We start from the raw sequence: 20,212 nt of genomic DNA, 5'->3' as shown, positions 1-20,212 counted from the left end.
GGTAGAATGGAAAGGCAAAAAACATAGCAAATGCCTATATTATGATAGTGGTTTTTACATGTACCTCTTTTAAAGTAATTCTTTAGCCTATGTATGAATTGGAAGTTATTGTCCAGCTAGAGATGATAAAAACAAAACTCAGTAAGGACAGTACCTAATTCAATATTCACTGAAAATCAGAGTCTGGGTTCAATGCCACCTCTCTCTTGCGGAAGCTTTTTGATGTGACCAAACCAATACTTTGTAATGAATTTTTCAAGTATATGTGATGATATAAATTCAAATAACAAAAAAATATTGAAAAATCGTATAATTGTGAGAGCATAGTGTACTTTTTATAAGATTTTATGTTTCAATATGTATTTATCTTGTCTCCAAGACCATCCAACATCCTCATGTATCATTGGCCCCAGGATATTTAATTTTCTTATTCAAGTTCTATTTAAGTTCTTCCCCAAACTCACTGACTTCCCATTTTAATTTTATTTACTTGGTTTCTACACTGCTATTTAACCTTCTATTCAGAACTTTCTGTTCTTTAGTTTCCAGAATCTAGAAGATGGTTCTTAAGTTCCCTATTTCCTTTTTCTTAGATTCAGGCTTTATTTTGCCAGATTAAACTTTTATATACTTCTTTAAGGAAGGATTTATAGGTGATAAACTATTTGAGATTTTATATTTATGAAATGCCTTTGTTTCTCACCTTGATTAATAGTTTTTCCATGGACAGATATCAATTTTTAAAGCCACTTATCCTAGACATCCATTTGAAGGAATATTCCATCATCTTCTATCCAATGATGATTTTGAAAAATATGATGTCCATCTTAAAATTAAAAATTGATCTTTTGTATGTGTCTGTTGTTTATTGTTGCTTTGATTCTTATTTTAAATTCTTCTGCCAACAATTTTAAAGATCTGCTAAATTTTGTGATGTACCTAGTTGGTTTTTTGTTTGTTTTGCTTTTTAGGGCTGCACCTGAGGCATAGAGACATATAGAAATTCCCTGTCGAGGAGTCAAATTGGAGCTACAACTGCCAGCCTATGCCATAGCCACAGCAACACCAGATCTGAGCCTCGTCTGTGACCTATACTACAGCTCATGGCAACACCAGATCCTTAACCCACTAAGTGAGGCCAGGGATTAAACCCACGTCTTCATGGATACCAGTCAGGCTCATTACCACTGAGCCACAATGGGAACTTCCCAGCTATTTTGTTTTAAAAAATTCATTTTATAGTATTTATTTTGGTGCTCCACATTACCATTATTTTGATGGGATAGCATAAAAGCAAAATAGATCTTTATTAAAATCCAGCAACTCCCACAATCTGTAAGTAAGATAGATGCTCTTGGTGCCACACCAACTGCCTTAATGCAACTATTTTCCTGCATATCAGACTAACTCCCAATAGCTAGCACTTGAGTCTCTCTACCTGAGTTCTTTTTCTGGCCATCAAATCCTTCTCTGCCCATGTGAAATAAGCTAAAAGGTTGGACATTAGTTCTGGAGATCAGAAGTCCTAAAATCAAAGTGTCAACAGAGCTGCGTTTGTTCTAGATGCTCTGAAACAGAATCCATTTCCTTTCATTTTCCAGCTTCCAGAGGCTACCTGCCTTCCTGGGCACATGCCTCCTTCCTCAAGTCATTTAGACTTCTGCTTCTGTCATCACTTTCTCTGACTCAGACCTTCCGGTCCTCTTCTTATAAAGAGTCTTGTAATTACATTGGGCCATTTGAAGAGTTCAGGATACTCTCCCCATTTTGAGATCCTTAATTTAATCACACTTGCAAATTCTTGTTAGCCATGCGTAGCATATTCATAGGTTCTAGGAATTAAGACAGAGCTATCTTTCAAAACCAGCTTCCATTTTCTTCCCAGAATGACTCTCTATATCTCTAATACTTACTTCTTACTTTTTCATATTTTTCTTTTGGTGTATATTCTGGTAATTTCCTAAATGTCTTCTTCAAGTCTATTTTTAACATTTTATGTTGGTGATGGTGTTTTTCTAAATATAATAGTCTATTTTATTTTATGAAGTTTTCTTCTTTATTACCTTTAAATTTTACTGCTCATCTGATTCATCTTTCAAATAATTCCATCTATATTTCATTATTCATAAATTAATCTAAATATTTTTTCTGATAACAGCTTCACTTTACTCAGCTCTTTTTTTGTTGTTGTTCATTTGTATTATCATTTCACTGAATTTACAGGAAGGAAGTGAAATAAATACATATGCTTTGTCGTACAATGTGAACTGAAAGTTCTATAAGTCTGGATTTTAGTTTAACATTGCTTTACAATTAATAAAAGATCTTTGGTGATGAATGGAGGAAGTGATAAGAAAAGCTGAAAAAAAAAGCATCTCTAGGAAGAGAAATAATGACAAACGGAAATGCAGATGAGTAACAGTGATGGGCAACAAAATGTAAAAAAAAAGGGGGGGTGAAAGAGAGGCATCCTGGTAGTAAGTGGACTCAAAATATGAAATATTTGAAAGAAAATGATTATACTTCAGCTGAAAGTTAAACTGACTTCCTATACAAGGATGATAGAAGGAAACATAAACAAAAAACAATACATTAAGCAATAAAGACTCTCTTACTCTTGCTGCCAAATGAGAAAATAAACTTAGAACATAAGATTATATGGGAGCTGCAGTGGTCGATATTTAGGCTTTTAATATTTTGAGATGTTCGAAAATATATAAGGATATAAATTTTAATCCAGATAAATTGACTTGAGCTATGTAATAGTTCTTGTTTTGTATTAAACATTCAACAAAGAATTTGAAAAATAATGGATATGTATATATGTATAACTGAATCACTTTGTTGTACAGCAGAAATTATCATAACCTTGTAAATCAACTGTACTTCAAAAACTTAAAAAATGAAAAAAATAAAACATTAAGCACTTTAAAAAAAAAAAATTCAACATAATACCAAGATGTGATGCATGAATATAGTGGTGTTTTTGCCATCTAATAAGCATAAGAAGCATGATGTTTCTAAAAGTATTGTAGGTGTGAAATTTATCAGACGAGGGTGGGACCTTTACTCAGTTCTCTAGTCTACTTTGTGAGTCAACTAACAGGCACGTAGATAACCCCAGGGCATCTTTACTGACAACACATAGAACATCTGGCTTGAGGAGGGAGCCACTGCTGAACAGGACTTTCTATCAGCATCAGAATCACAACCTTGCTAAAGCCAAACACGTCAAAGAAACTTGGCTTCCTGGACTGTTCTTGGGCAAGCATGACTGCCAGCACCCAGCTTGCTTATGGCCAAAGACTTGATACATTACCAAGCAAGGACTCTAAGAATCTATTAAAATACATCACAGAGGTACCTTCATTCAGGACCAGAAAGAAACCTTTGGGTAACAAATGTACTAGTTGCCTGGCTTTATCAAATGCTCTCAAAGTCCAATTGTTCTATTCAGATTACCAAGTATAAACTTAGAATCTGTCCCATTCTTTCCCAATTCTTGTTGCAAAACTATTTGAAATAGCCAATGACATGTGAGGTGGCTTAGTGCAGTGGTTATGGACCTGCTCCTTGGATCCAGACTCTGTGTATTGAATCCCATTTCCTCCACTCACCAGCTACATGTGAGCTTGAACTTATTGCTCGACCTCTCCATGCCTCTGTTTTTCCTTCTGAACAACTAGTATAACAACAGCACTTACCTCTTAAGGCTACTGTAAACTTAAGAGAGTCAATATACGCAAATTCCTCCAAAGAGTGCTAAGACAAATAGGCACTAAAAGAATGCAAACTTGATGACCTATTTATTTCCTGCCTCCCTTCCTTACAGGAATAAATGAATGGCTAACAAATCAGTGCATCTATATGTTTATATGAATAGCTTTCACATTAATAATGACTTTTTTTTAATTTTAGTAGTCATGTAGCTGACAGATAATTGAAGTGTTTCCATGAGAGTCTTGGACAGCCAACAATACTGCAAACTCTTTCTCAACTCAAACAGCCCCATGGAGGAAATAAGACCATACTTGCTTCTTCTGCTATGCCTTCTTTAGTACACAAGTAGATCTGGACCCCATGCACCAAGAACATATTTGAGGCCAACCACATATTTTCTTCCTCCAAGCTCTTCTTTCATCTTTCAGTTCCAACCTTTTTTCTGCCTACATTTCCAGTATATACCCATTTTTTAATTTTCACAGTTTTAAGGGTTAAGCTACTTTCTCATTTTTGCTGAGAACTGCATTGCATTCCACCCTCTTGTTGGAAAAGTTAAAAAACATGCAAACTTGAATACTACTGAGTCATGATAAATGGTGAAATTTAAGCCCACAGGACTTTTATCTTTAAACATATTTTTACCCTGACATCTTGAAAATATTATATGATGCAATTATCTACACAAGTAATTTTAACTGTTTTTCCATCCCAAATATATTGTTCCAAATGGAGCCCCAAGTTATTATCATCATCTTCCTTTCATGAACTTCTACTCTGAGTGAGGTGCCTCAGAGATACTAACATTGAGAAGTGTATCACATGATCTTGGCCATAGAGAGGTTAAGAGTCTATTTCGGAAAATTGTACTATTACAGAAAGCTTATACGCCCAGGTAGAATTTGCTGTGTGGCTTATAATTGAGGCAGGTAATAAATGCTATATGAAGAATTAAGAATGGCTTTGAGAGTCTTAAAAGATGAGCATGATTGAGATAAAAAAATGATTGTATCAGAACATCTTCAAATAGAGTTATGTAGTAAACACACATTGTGGAATCTGGAAGGTATGTAACATGTCTGAGAAACAAAGTAGGGTGATTTGGCCACTGTGAGAAATTTTAATATGGGGACATGTTTTTCTATATAGTAAAAGCTACATAGTCCCTAAGAGAAAAGGAAGGAATCCCAAACATCAACAAAAACAATATGGATGGCTGGTATTAGGTGGATATTCTTCTTGCTGTCAACTAGTATTTCTTTTGTATGTTTTTCTCCTTTCTCCTTCCTTTTTGATGGGGACCTAATGTTCCAAGAATCCATTTGACTTTGGCAAGCTACATGAGTCACCAAGATCATGTTTAATTTGCTTACATGAAACAAATAAATAGAAAAATTTTTAAAAATACAACAAAATAGAATGATCATCAACTTAAGAATCCCCAAACTGAGAAAAGCCTGGATAATGTACCCAATATGAAATGGGTGCATATGTCTCTAGAAAACCCCTACTTCTGCTCTCCAGGCCAGCTTTGTTGTACTTTAGGAAATGGCCAAGCTCTGAGGTATATTAGACTCCTTCTTTTTCTCCTTCTCTTCGAAGATTAAAACAAATAGAAGAGACTGAAGATGATCACAACAAGAAGAATTTGACTGTGGGAGGAGTGAAAAATCAGTTCCTGGGACCTGAGTTGGTTTTCCCTTGAATGACTGGAAATCACAATATGACCTGATGACCAGAAAGTGCACCAAGAGTTTGAGTAGAACTTATAGGCCAGGCCCATAGAAACAGTATTCCAATCATCCTTTACTCATGTTTGCCAAAACAATCAGCCAGGAGAAGAATGTCCTTTTCCCCTGAGGACTTGCTTCTTTCTCCCAGGATGTATTATTGCCTATTAGGACAATTGGGACAGCTTCAAACACATCCTGACAGCTGCAGAAGATTTTGGTAACAGCCCTAATTCTACTTTCCCTTCCATCTGTCTGCAGATGGTTTAAATTTGACCCCTGGGGGGTGGGGGAAGGTATCCTACCAAGAAGCAATTACTATGCTTGTAGATTTCCCATTTTAAAAAATGACAGGATTGTGATTTGCAGGAGTCTTGTAATTGTAGATTATTTTGGGAGTTTGACACTCATTTTGGACATGGAGGTTTTGACATTTGGAGCTAGACTGCTAATATTTCATGAAGATTTATTCAGATTGTCAATCATAACAACATAGAAAATAATCAGAAATGTCAGCCAGAATGCTGAAGGAAGCCAGTCCTTTCAAAACTATTAGCACTGCTTTTGTTTTTCTTTTTCAAAATACTTTCAACTACAACAGGATGATACAATACCAGAATGTTTCTGTTTATGATATGCCATCTGGATTTCCTGTATTAATTATATAATTCTTTTTACAAGATCTTTCTCCTAAAAATTTCAAAACAACTTAAAGGTATTATTTTTCATAGTCATAATACTTTAAGGAGATTATCTCAGCATGAAAAACATACCTGAAATAATTTAGGAGAAGTACAAATATGAATAGAGTCCTAGGATATTTCAAAGAAGATGGGATCTTTAAATCCCCACAGCCTTAAAGTTCTCTAGTCCAAGTCTCTCCTTTGCTAAATGGGGAACTCATGTGCAGGGAGGGTTGACATGTCCTGGGCCACTCCCTTTGTTTGCTACTGAGCCAGAATGAGACACCAGCTGTCCTAATGCCCAACTCAGTACTCCTTCTACCACATTTTCCCTGAGATATTGTGACACGTAAGTCATACGAGTCATACTTTTAAAATAGTCAATTTTGTAATGATTTCATATAATATCCAAATAAAAATCTGTGAAATAAGAAGGAATTTCATTGTGAACATAGTCAAGCAATATTTTAGGGTACTTGCTTTGTGAACAGTGTTGTAGAGCCTACAAAGAAAAGATACTGTCCCATTATGTCAAGAAGCCTATCACTGTTTGGGAAAATTGTCTTGGGGAATCAAGGCCTAGGCACATTAAAATGTAATTAAAACTATAATATTAATATGATTGAAAATTAATGACATTATAGATACAGGAGAGAACAGGGCTTGTCCTTGGCTCTCAGCAGGTGCTCTGTGGAGACTTGTTGAGTTGCATTGAGTGTTTTCACTTGGAGAGCTACTTCCTTCAGGGAAGAGAGGGGGATGTCAATAGTGTCAGTAAAAATTCTGTAGACTTGACCTTAATCATGGATGTTTTAAAAACATATTTTGTTCCTATCATGGCACAGAGGAAACAAATCCAACTAGGAACCATGAGGTTGCAGGTTCGATCCCTGGCCTCGCTCAGTGGGTTAAGGATACGGTGTTTCCATGAGCTGTGGTGTAGGTCACAGACACAGCTTGGATCTGGCATGCTGTGGCTCTGGTGTAGGCCAGCAGCAACAGCTCCGATTAGACCCTTAGCCTGGGAACCTCCATATGTCGCAGGTGTGGCCCTAAAAAGACAAAAGATAAAAAATAAAAACATATTTAAATGGAAAATGAGTCTGAAAAGACATTTAAGTGTTTTTCATTTATTCTAAAAACTTTATGTTAAAATTACAGATTACATTAATAGGCAAAATAATTCTATCTTTAAATAAAAAATTTTTAATTTATTATGAAAACACATTTTTAAAGTATTTTTACCAGTAGTTTTCTGATCTATAGTAGTGATCATATGTGTCAACCTAGGTAGCCCATAATACTCAGATATTTGGTCAACCACTAGTTTAGATATTGCTATGAAGGTAGGTTTAGATGAGATTAACATTCAAATCAGTAGACCATGAGTTAAGCTATTAGTAGTATAATGGGGTAGACCTCATACAATCAGTGGAAATAAATGTTCCTTTGAGTTGGATTAGGTACTATTGGTTTATTTGTGTCTTTATTGTCATTATTCTAGTAGGTGGATCAAACCAGATGTTGCTGTGATTTATGTCAAAGACAGTTCTGCCTATGTTTTCATCTAGGAGTTTTATAGTGTTTGGTCTAATAGTTAGGTCTTTAATCCATTTTGTGTTTATTTTTGTATATAGTGTAGATAGTGTTCTACTTTCATTCTTTTACATGTAGCTTTCCAGTTTTCCCAGGATCATTTATTGAAGAGGCTATCTTTCTTCCACTGTATATTCTGTCCTCGTTTGTCATAGATTAGTTGCCCATAGGTACTTGGGTTTATATCTGGGCTTTCTATCCTGTTCCATTGGTCTATATTTCTGTTTTTATGCCAGTACCACACTGGTTTTTGTTTTGTTTTGTTTTGTTTTTGCTTTTTAGGGCCACACCTGAGACATGTGGAGGTTCTCAGGCTAGAGGTCTAATCAGAGCTACAGCTGCCAGTCTATGCCACAGCCACAGCAATGCAAGATCTGAACCACATCTGCAACCTACACCACAGCTCATGGCAACACCGGATCCTTGACCCACTGAGAGAAGCCAGGGATCTGAACTCACGACCTTATGGTTCCTACTAGGATTTGTTTCCACTGTGCCACATTGGGAACTCCCATACCATACTGTTTTTATGACTGTAACTTTGCAGCATTATCTAAAGTCAGGAAGCTTGATTCCTCAATTTTCATTTTTCTTTTTCAAATTACTTTGGATATTCAGGTCTCTTGTGTTTCCATACCAATTTTAAAATATTCTGTTCTAGTTCTGTGAAGAATGTCTTTGGTAATTTGATAGATATTGCACTGAATCTGTAGATTGCCTTGTGTAGTATAGTCATTTTGATAATATTGATTCTTCCAATCCAAAAGCATGGTATATCTTTCCATCTGCTTTTGTCATCTTTGATTTCTTTCATCAGCATTTTATAGTTTTCAGAGTATAGGTAGGTTTACTCCTAGGTATTTTATTTGTTTTGATGCAATTGTAAATGGGATGTTTTCTCTGATTTCTCTTTCTGATCTTTCATTATTAGTAAAAGGAAATGCAATTGATTTCTGTGCATTAATTTTGTAGCCTGAAACTAATCAAACTCAAAAGCTTTTGCACAGCAAAGAAACCAAAGAAAGAAAAGACAAACCAAAGGAAGGGAGAAAATCTTTGTCAATGACACCACAGACAAAGGCCTAATCTCCAAAATATACAAACAACTCATGCAAATCAACAACAACAACAAAAAAACCCAATTTAAAAATGGAAAGAAGACCTAAATAGACATTTCTCCAAAGAAGACATAAGGATGGCCAACATGCATATGAAAAAATGCTCAGTATCACTAATAATTAGAGGAATGGGCAAACCAAAACTACAGTGAGGTACCACCTCACACCAGTCAGAATGGCCATCATTAACAAGTCAAAAAATAACAAATGCTGAAGAGGGTGTGGAGAAAAAGGTACCCTCCTCTGCTGTTGGTGGGAATGCAAATTGGTACAACCACTGTGGAAAACATATGGAACTACCATATGACCTAGCAATTCCACTGCTGGGCATATATCTGGACAAAACTTTGATTGAAAAAGATACATGCTCCCTTATGTTCATAATAGCACTATTCATATTAGCCAAGATATGGAAACAACCTAAATATCCACTGACAGATTAATGGATCAACAAAGGAGTGGATCAAGAAGATGTGGTACATATACACAATGGAATATTAATCAGCCATAAAGAAAACAAACTATTACCATTTGCAACAACATGGATGGATCTAGAGACTCTCATACTAGTGAAGTTAGCCAGGAAGAAAAAGAAAAATACCATGTGATATCATTTGTGGAATCTAAAATATGGAACAGATGATCCTACCTGAAATAACAAACAAACAAGCAAACAAAAAAAAATAGGAACAAATCATGGCCAAGAAGAGCAGAATTGGCGTACCTGGGGGAGAAAGGGGAGGGAATAGGATGGATGGGCATTTAGGGAGTTTGGGGGATGCGAGCTGTTATATTTGGAAGGGATGTGCAATGGGATCCTACTGTACATCACAGGGAAATATGTGTGATTGGGTCATTTTGTTGTACAACAGAACTTGACGAAGCATTGTAAATCAACTATACTTTAATAATAATAATAATAATATAAATAAATAAATAAATAAATAAAAATTCCTTGCATTAAGCACCTGAGGTCTGATGATTATAATCACAGCCTAACTCTCCTCTACTGTCTAAATTAGGTGAATTAAGAATAACATCTCTCAAGGAAGAAAAAATTCTGCCTGCAGTCTGCAACACTAGCTCTTCCCTGGGGTCCCCCAAGTTGCAGCATACCCTACCAATTATGGACCTGCAAAATGAATGAAGGAACAAATGAATGAATGAATGAATGAATAAAGTACAAACACACAAAGACACACACACAAATCCTATTGCTTCTGTTTATCTGCTGAACCATGACTAATAACACACCATCAACTTACAAATCTAATAAACTATCATAAAAATGGACTGCTCAAAGGAAGATTAATCTTGGTGCTTTGACAGCACACAAGTGACATGGAGATCAACAAAGAAATATCACTATTGCCATATTAAATTTGAACTGTGATAGTTGGAATATTCTTTTGCAGAGGGAAACCTGCTAAGTTCTACCATAAAGGCAGATAGTCTAGGCTCTGGAAATATTGTACCTTGTCTGGGTATTTATTGGTTATATGTGTTGAGTGAGACACATATGCTCTCTGAATTACAAGCTCATAATTTAAAAATTATAATTGATTTTAAAAATTACATGTAATATTAAGAAGAATAAGGGAGAGGAGGAGAGGAAGAAAATATATTTCCATCCATAGGAAAAATTCTCTACATTTTTCTTTTTCTTTTTTTTTTTTTTTTTGCTTTTTTAGGGCCTCACCTGCGGCATATGGAGATTCCCAGGCTATGGGTCTAATTGGAGCTACAGCCTCCAGCTTACACCACAACAACGTGGGACCTGAGCCACATCTGTGACCTACACAACAGCTCACAGCAACATCAGATCCTTAACCCACTGAGCAAGGCCAGGGATTGAACCCACAACCTCATGGCTCCTAGTAGGATTCATTAACCACTGAGCCATGATGGGAACTCTCCAACAAATACTAGTTTTTAAAAAAAAGTTCATAATTGGGGAAAATTACATGTGCTAAATAAAAATCATGACCGAGTCAGAGTAAGAGTATATATATCTAATTATTCGATGTCTAGAAAATCAGAAAAAATAATGAATTTTCTATGTGGAATTAGTTCATTCAGAGTAGTCTTAATAAAAGTAGTTAAGATCTTAAGACTTCTTACATGATGTAGAGTAAAAGAAGCTGCTTCCGGGACTAAGATGATAATAACCACACTGACTCCCACATGTCTGAAGAATAAGAAGATAATTAGATATACTTTCCTATTTTATAGATCCTGAGCTCCTGTGAAATGAACCCATGTTTGAATAATTTCTCTCTCCTAAAAACTGACCTCAAGGACCAACCATAACTCCACATACTCTGCACATAACATACATTAATGGTACTACATCTTCAGAACTTGAGAATTATGTTATCTAACACTTATAACTACATTACTCTTATCCTCAGCTATACGTCAGACGGTCAGGTTCATTACCTACTGGGGTGATCAAACCTATGTTTCTGAAGAGTTTGTGTTCCTGAGCCTGCCTTTATATGTGTTAAATTACCTTCCATTTGGTCTTTACTATGAACTATGGAAGTAATAAGATGCACACTAAGAATCCCCTGAATTCCACACACATTTTTTCTTGCCACAAATTATTAACAATCTATTTTCCCCTTGGTTTTATAACTTTCCTTCATTCCTGATGGTTCAGCAGCATGAGGAGTTCAAAGTAGCCAGATGTTAGTCTCTACTCCCAATTTAATAAAATAATTTTTGTATCACCTGGCTCAAAATAGTTCTTTTTGAAAACTAAGATAAGCCAAGCAGTATTCACATTTGTAGGAAGGAAAAGAAAAACTTGCAAAGTGAATTGTTTGCTGCAAGGGAGTCATAAACACACACCATGAGGAACACATGTATTATACAAAGTGTAAACATATAGTGTTTATTAGAGAAGCATATATAGAATCATTGGACAATACTTCACAATTGAGAAGTAGCACAGCACACACTGTCCCCTGATCTCTCATTTTTCTCAGAGCTTAGGCAGGGTAGAGATGTTCTGAATGCACTCTGGTCACTGTTCCACCAAAGGGGGCCTTCCAGGACTAGAAGGCTAGAAGAGTGACCAAGAGCATTCCAAAACAGCAAATGAGCCTAAGACCAAACTGCATTACAGATTTACAACTGAGCCCAAAAATAGATACGAAAAACTTTCACTAAGAGATAAGACATATATCAAGATATCTATGGGCTTATGCACAATGTTATAGAGGATGCAGAAAAATCATGCAATTCTACATACTGAGTGCCCTGGGAAAGTCTTGCATGCCAAGAATGTGTGCATAAGTTTTGTCTCTACAGGCTCTTAATACTAGGAGCCAAACCTCTGCTGGCATACCAAAAGAGGAAAGAAAATGAGCTTTCAGGGCCATCTAGACTTCTCTCATCAAATTTATCATGTTTATTTCTTATCTTTTCAAGAACTAGTGTGATGGGTCATTCATTCCTACTTCCCTTAGTTCCCAGACCAGTGTATTCTGAAAATGAAAATGTTAACACCACATATCAGTCACTATTTCAAAGAAATTCAGCAAAGTTCATAAAACAGCAAAACCAACCTTGGAAGGTTTTGTGCACCAGGTGGTCCCCAAACTGAATCTTCAGTCATTCCACTATTCTGCCAGATTAGCTAGTACATTAGATAAGTACATTTAGTGGATGTGGATTGCCCTCTTCTCTCTCTCACCATGAACTGGGTTTCTTGGTTGGAAGCAATGAGGTGTAATATACATGACTTGAGTAAGGCACTCTGTAACTGCATGGATGGGGAGCGGAAGGAAGAAGCAAGGTGCACAGCTAAGGCAAATCCACTTGAAATACGTATCTATTTTATGAAAATAAATTTTGTTCCCCAAGAGTTGTTTCTCCTTCTAAAGGGTACATTGTAGGGAGTTCCCGTCGTGGCACAGTGGTTAACGAATCCGACTAGGAACCATGAGGTTGCGGGTTCGGTCCCTGCTCTTGCTCAGTGGGTTAACGATCCGGCGTTGCCGTGAGCTGTGGTGTAGGTTGCAGACACGGCTCAGATCCCACGTTGCTGTGGCTCTGGTGTAGCCACAGCTCCGATTCGACCCCTAGCCTGGGAACCTCCATATGCCGCGGGAGCGGCCTAAGAAATAGCAAAAAGACAAATAAATAAATAAATAAAGAGTACATTGTACAAGTTGCAGTAAACTGCTTTTCATTTGAGACACTATTCCTATTCCCTTAGAAATGTCCCTGAAGAGCAGAAGTTGGAATTATATTTGCTTTTTCTCTTACTTCCTACCCACAAATAATTCCCTGGGCATTTAGGTTCTTTTTTCCATACCTGTCTCACCAGATACAATCAGCATCAAGGTCATGAACCAGTGGAATATTCTGAAGACTCTCCTGATCAAGTCTTGAGAATCTTACTATGACAGAAAACGTACCTTCAGTACAGTGATGTCCATGACAAGTGAAAGTGATCTGTTTCTGCTCATCCTTTAAAATCATTATGAAGAAGGAAAATAGTAAAATATTTTTCTAGCCAGACGAGTTATTGTATACTAAGTTTCAAAGGCTGCTTTGATTTATTGTACCCAGGATATATGGCTGGAACAGTAGCACTGTTAAATTGTACCACTTAAGTAGAATTGTCTATAGGCATTCTGCAACATCTCTTCTGCTTTTTGCAGGTGAGTTAAATATGGAGGGATTCTAAAAATAGATATTCCTTCATCCTTCAATCCTTTGGAAGGAAATATAATATATAGAGTTCCTTCAGGGTTGGGTTTTGCTTTTGGTTTACAGTTTAAGTAGAGATGGACTCTTCCACAAGCTAACATATAGTCCTTTTATAATAATGGCCTCTGCAGTGATTCTCCAATTTTCTATTAATTTGGATGCATTCTTTATTGAAGTATAATTGACTTACAGTATTATATTAGTTATAAAACATAGATATTCAATATTTTTATACATTATGAAATGATCACTAAGATAAGTCTATTTACTGTCTGTAACCACGCAAGGTTATTGCAATATTGTTGGCTATATTTCCCATGCTATACATTACAACCCCATAACTTATTTATTTTATAACTGGAAGTTTGTACTTCTAATACCCTTCACCTATTTCACTCATTGCTCCACTCCTCTCCCTCTGGAAATTACTAGTTTGTTCTCTATATTTATGAGTCTATTTCTGTTTTGATATATTTTGATATATATATATATAAATCTAGTTTTTTTAGATTCTACATGTAAATGAAATCATATCATAATTTTCCTTATGTGGATTATTACATTTAGCATAACCCACTATCTCAAATGGCAAGATATACTTTTTATGGCTGAACAATACTATCCCAAATCTTTAGCTCTTCATCTATCAATAGACACTTTGGTTGGTTCTTTATCTTGGCAGTTGTAAATATTGCTGCAATGAACACTGGGGTGCACATATATTTTTTAACTAGTGTTTTTGTTTTCTTCAAATATATATCCAGAAATAGTATTGATGGATAATATGTTAGTTCTATTTCTAAATTTTTGAGGAATCTCCATGTTGTTTTACATTTAAATCATTTTCAACAATGCACAGAGTTTCATTTTCTCTACATTCTTGCCTATACTTCTTATTTCTTGTCTTTTTCATCACAGCTGTTCTGACAGTTGTGAGTAATATCTCATTGTGGCTTTGATTTACATTGACCTGATGAGTAATGATATTAAGTGTTTTCTTCATGTGCCTGTAAGCTATCTGTATATCTTTGGAAAAATACCTATTCAGGTCTTATGCTCATTTTTAAATAAGACTGGGTTTTTGGTTTTTTTTGCTATTGAGTTGTATGAGCTCTTTATATATTTTGGACATTAATCCCTTATGAGACACATGGTTTGAAAATATTTTCTCCCTTTCAATACGTTGCCTTTTCATTTTCTTGATGATTTCTGAACAGAAGCTTTTTAGTTTGATGTAGTCCCACTTTGTTTTTGCTTTTGTTGACTTTGCTTTTAGAGTCAAATGCAAAAAAATCACTGATTGACATAAAGGATCTTACCACCTATAGTTTCTTCTAGTAATGTTATGGTTTCAGGTCTGATATTTAATTCTTTACTCAATTTGGATTTTATTTTTATATATGATGTTAAGAAAGTGGTCAGGTTTCCTTCTTTTCCATGTACCTCTCCAGTGTTTTTCAATACCATTTATTGAAGAGATGGCCTTTTCTCCACTGTATATCCTTACCTTCTTTGTTGTGGATTTACTTACTGTATAAGCACAGGTTTATTTCTGGGCTCTCTATTCTGTTACATTGATCTATGTTTCTATTCTTATGCCAGTACCATACTGTTTGAAATCAGGGAGCATGATGCCTCCAGCTTTATTCTTCTTTTGGCAATTTGGATTCTTATATGGTTCTACATAAATTCTAAGATTAGTTATTCTAGTTCTGTGAAAAATGCCACAGGTATTTTGATAGAACCTTTCCTTATATATAACATTTCTTTATATCATCCACTCCTTTCAACAGTGTTTTATAGCTTTCATAGTACAGGTCTTTTATCTCCTTGCTTAAGTTTATTCCTAGGTATTTTGTTCTTTTCAATATGATTTTATTATGGGATTGCTTTCTTGCTTTCTCTTTGTGATAGCTCATTATCAGTTTATAGAGAAGAAACAGATTTCTGTGTACTAATCCTATATCCTGCAATGTTACTGAATTCGTTTATTAGTTCTAATAGTTTCCTGGTGGATAATTTAAGGTTCTCTATATAGAGTATTATATCTTCTGAAAATTGTGACAATTTTACTTCTTTCCTTACAATTTGGATTTTTTTTTCTTATCTGATTGCTGTGGCTGGGACTTACAATACTATGCTAAATAAAAGTGATGAGAGTGGATATCCTTGTCTTGTACCTGATTTTAAAGAAAAAACTTTCAGTTTTTCCTCACTGAATATGATATGTAAAGTTCCCAGGCCAGGGGTTGAATCCAAGCTGCAGCTGCTACTTATACCACAGCTGTGGCAATGCTAGATCCTTAACCTTCTGAGTAAGGCCAGGGATTGAACCCCTGCTGCCCAGAGACAACATTGGATACTTCACCTGCTGTGTCATACCAGGAACCCCCAGATAATTATTTTAATCACAACTCACAGAGCAAAAAAGTTTATAAATTTACAACAAATTATAAAGTTATAAATTTATGAATAAAAACTTAGAAACTGATACAGAACTGATTTTTAAATGTTTCCCTCTAAATGAGAGGATTATAAACTATGCAAATCTGCTACATGTTATTTAAAATGGAAGAAATTAAAAATTATACTTAGTGTACAAGTATAATAATGGTATTCACGACTAAAAAGTTCTTCACATGGTGTCTGGTGACCCCTGATAGAGGGGAAAGCCTTTTTCTCTGGAGTCCAAAGGTAAGATGAAAATTCTCTGATTTGAAATCAGAATTGGTCTGCCTCTCTGCTAGCCATGGCCTGAACATTGCCATAAACCTTTGATGGACAATTCCCTAGTATGAAGTTGCAAATGGCAGTTCTCACAATCTTGATGTTTTGGAAAGAACCAAGGATGTGATCTTTCACATCAGCCAAAACTATCCACGTCCAGGTCACATTTTCAATGGTGGGTTTGGTTTTTCCTCCTTTGCCAGCAATTCTGCCTATTGACCTCTACGGGTGGTCTCCGTTTAAGGGCTTAACATCTGTAATTTCGAAAGCTTCTACAAAGATGTCATCCAGCCTAACAAGGACAAGTACATCCTCCACCTATAATCCAAGAATAAAGGCTTTTACAAAATCAGGTGCTTTGGTCAGTGCACTAGCATCCTTGGTTTCTTTACAAGTCCTGATTTCTACATTCCTCAGTTTCAAGTTAAAGCATATCTGAAGTCCTAAATGCTCCACAAAAGGAGTAAATATCTTCATTTAGTTCTCTTTTAAAGGCATGTATCAGTTAGCTGGGACTGGTATTTTCCTGGTTGCTTCTTTCTCACCCAGGAGCCCATTCAGAGAGAGGGAAAAAAACTGTCCCCTTCACCAGCTGAGCTGCTTCTGTGTCTGTACAGTCCACACCCCCTCTTTCCTTGGGTGCAGATAGAAGCTCAGCCTACCATTTCTTTGCCCACCAGCCACCCTTGCAGGTGACCAGGGTGAAGCTATTCTTGGCTAAGGGGCTCTGTGCCTTCATCTGGGTTTTCATCCTCAGGAATCTCCAGCCCCAGCGAACACGTGTGGGGCTGCCCCAGTCAGGTGTGCCTAGCAGGACTCCAGTCTTCCCCAACCATCCCAGGGCTCCTTTCTCTTTCCTCTCTCATTTTTTTTCTTACTAAGCCTGGTCAAAGTTTTTGTAAATTTGATTTTTTCCTCTCTGATCTTTATTATTTCTTTCCTTCTGCTGACTTTAGTCTTGTTTTTCGTTTTTTTTCCTAATTCCTTTAGATGATTAATTAGGTTATATATTTGAGATTTTCCTTTATTCTTGAGGTAGGCCTGTATCCCTGTAAATTTTCCTCTTAGAACTGTTTCTTCTGCATGCCATGGATTTTGGAGTGTTGCGTAACCATTTTCATTTGTCTCAAAGTATTTTCTGATTTTCTCTTTGATTTCTTAATTGACCCATTGACTTTCTTAGTAGCATGTTGTTGATAGATACATACTTGCTGTATGTTGTTTTGTGGTTGTTATTATAATTCTTCTCTGCCCCTTTCTTCCTCTCTATGTTGATTATCTTAAAGTTTAAAGATTTTCTTTAGTGTCAGTAGTGGGTTCCTTTAGCTTTTTTTGTGTGTCTGTGACTCTTCTGCCCTTATTTATGTTATCCTTCTATCTTTTGATATGCAGGAGCTATTCAACTAACCTTCTGTTAATCTTCAGGACAGATTGCTCTATATGTAGGCATAGGGTCTGTGCAATTGTGCTATTTACTTTTTTTTTCTTTTCATGGCCACACCTGTAGCATATGATATTCCCAAACTAGGGGTCAAATTAGAGCTATAAGTATGGCCTGTATCACAGCCACAGTAACACCAGATCCAAATTGCATCTGTGACGCATGCTGCAGTTTGCAGCAGTGACAGATTCTTAACCCACTGAACAAGGCCAGGGATCAAACCTGCATTCTCAGAGAGACAACATCAGCCCCTTAATGTACTGAGCCACAATGGGAAATCCCAACTGTGTTATTTTCTTCATCTACTTTACCCAACTATGTAGTCAGGAACTAGAATTATAACCAAAGGATGGATTTGATCAGCCCAATTTGAGATAGACTTGGGTTAAAACTCTATGTACAAGCCAGTTATGTACAAGGTTCAGTCAACCAGAGTGGCATTCAGGTCCACAGGGATTAGAGTCAACTCAGAGCCAGTGTCTGAGGTTTTTCCCTTTCTCCAGTGCAGAGTCACAAGCAAAATGACTATCTGATCAGGTGATGCTTAGAGGACGATTTACAGTCTGTACACATAACTATTGCAAAGCCATCCCCAAGGGCGCCTAGTCTCTCCTTCAGTCAAAGGGTTTAGGTTATAGATGAGCTTGGGTAGAGGACTCTGGTAAGAGGCCATGCATGACATCTTTTGGCAGTGATGAAAGATTTTCATTTTACAGATTTTTTGTAATATAGATCAAGAAATATTTTATGATTATTTATTTTTTCCTAGGACCCTGTGATAAATCAATTATGCCCCAGATCCCTCGACATTAAACACACTGAATGGCAGTCTATTGCTACAGCTAGTTATAGAAATTGAGTTACTCATCACTGATGGTTAAGTACTATCACTTGGCATCTGTTGCTCTGGTATCCCACAATTCCCATTAAAATCATGTAGACCACTTCAAGGATAGCAACTTCTACCATCATTCCCAATCTTTGGATGACAGCTAAGTTTTTAAAGTTTCTACTGTCTCCTTCATAATAAATTTCTTAATGCCCCAGGGATGGGAGTGTTTTCTGTAACTTTCAGGCAACATTGTCAGAAGGAGAGAAAGCAAGTTTCACATAATAATTTTATTCTAACATCACCAGATTTGTAAGTTTGTTGGACTCCTTCCTCTAAATAATTACAGGGAAGTTCTGGCATCTTGATCTGATGAAACATAACTCTTTGTGGAATCCATGCTTTAGTCAGTCAACCAAGCAAACTATAAGACATTTTCAACCAATTAAGTTGGTACATTAAATCCTGTATCCAATGGATACAGCTTATCTAATTTTCTAGTCCATCTTCTTAGTCTAACATATTCAGGATCCACTCATGTACATGTTTCTCAGGTCCCAAATAGTAAATATGAGCAAGTTCTTTCAATCTTAGTGAGGGGTAAGCTGTCTTCTCCCAATATAATCAATGATTCCCCTCTCAGTTTTATTAGAATATGACATTAGTTTTCGAGGTATGAGGTGGGTGTTTTATGAAAGAAGGCTATTATCCTCCAAGAGAGGAAGAGATTTGTTTCAAATGACAAATGAATTTTGGGACTCAATTATGGGATTTATATAATTATACCCCAGGTTTCTTTGAGAACACCCAAATATTTCTGCCCATGTCTAAGGGAATCATTTCTTTCTCACTACAAAATTTGGTAAAACTCTCTGTTCAATGTGCTTTAAAATTCTCCAAACTGTACTATAAGACTTTAATCCTGATCTTCATATGTATCTACAGCTGAATTTAAAAATTCTGTTGCTGTGATGAAGTTTAATGTTGTATGAAGTTCTCTGATTCTTTGAGTTTGGGGCTAAAAGTTAAAAACTTTGAATTAATCTTTTTCTTTTTTTTTTTTTTTAGTAAGACATTCAATGCTGTTTCAAATCTTTTTCTAACATTTACAATACCTATAACCATTCCTGCTGCCATAATGGTCAAGTTCAGCAGATTGCTTAGTTTCTTAGAGCCTGTTCTTAGAGCCCTGATACATCTTGTGGTTGTGATGTCATTACATACCATGGATTACTAAAATTCCCATTTGTCTGCAAGGAGGTCATTCCTACATTCATGTGAAAAACTCTATGCCAAATCCTTTCTTGGTATTTGTTTTGTAGGACCATGACTTATAGGCAAGTGTATCTGCCACATTTTCACCAGGCAAAGGGAAATCATTTTGAGTACTTAAAGTAGGAAAATCTATGCAGGGTATTGAATACACAGTGATGGTAGAGCTAAGGAAATAGTGATGCAAACCAGAAATTAGTAAAACCAGGAAGCCACTCCCATGGAAAAATGAAGATCAATAGTAAGGGGCCCTGAGTCCAAGGTATCAGACAGGATCTGGGAGTGCAGCAGGAATGGAGGCCACAGAGAAGCCATAGTGACCACTGGAGACTAGCTGCTCCCAGAGACATTGTTCAAAGTAGAGCAGGGGAAGG

General features: G+C 36.2%; 1 long non-coding RNA gene and 1 pseudogene across 1 annotated transcript in view; both read right to left on the bottom strand.

The window, feature by feature from the left end:
- LOC106504207 overlaps positions 1–20,212 on the bottom strand; it is a 188,502-nt gene that overhangs the window by 154,799 nt on the left and 13,491 nt on the right. The gene's annotated exons all lie outside the window — the stretch shown is intronic.
- LOC100626211 lies at positions 16,199–17,374 on the bottom strand (annotated as a pseudogene).

Source organism: Sus scrofa, chromosome 13 (assembly GCF_000003025.6).
Source record: "Sus scrofa isolate TJ Tabasco breed Duroc chromosome 13, Sscrofa11.1, whole genome shotgun sequence".
In the NCBI taxonomy this organism is placed as follows: domain Eukaryota; kingdom Metazoa; phylum Chordata; class Mammalia; order Artiodactyla; family Suidae; genus Sus; species Sus scrofa.
The sequence above is the reverse complement of the archived record's forward strand: the minus strand, read 5'-3'. Positions and strand labels throughout refer to the sequence as shown.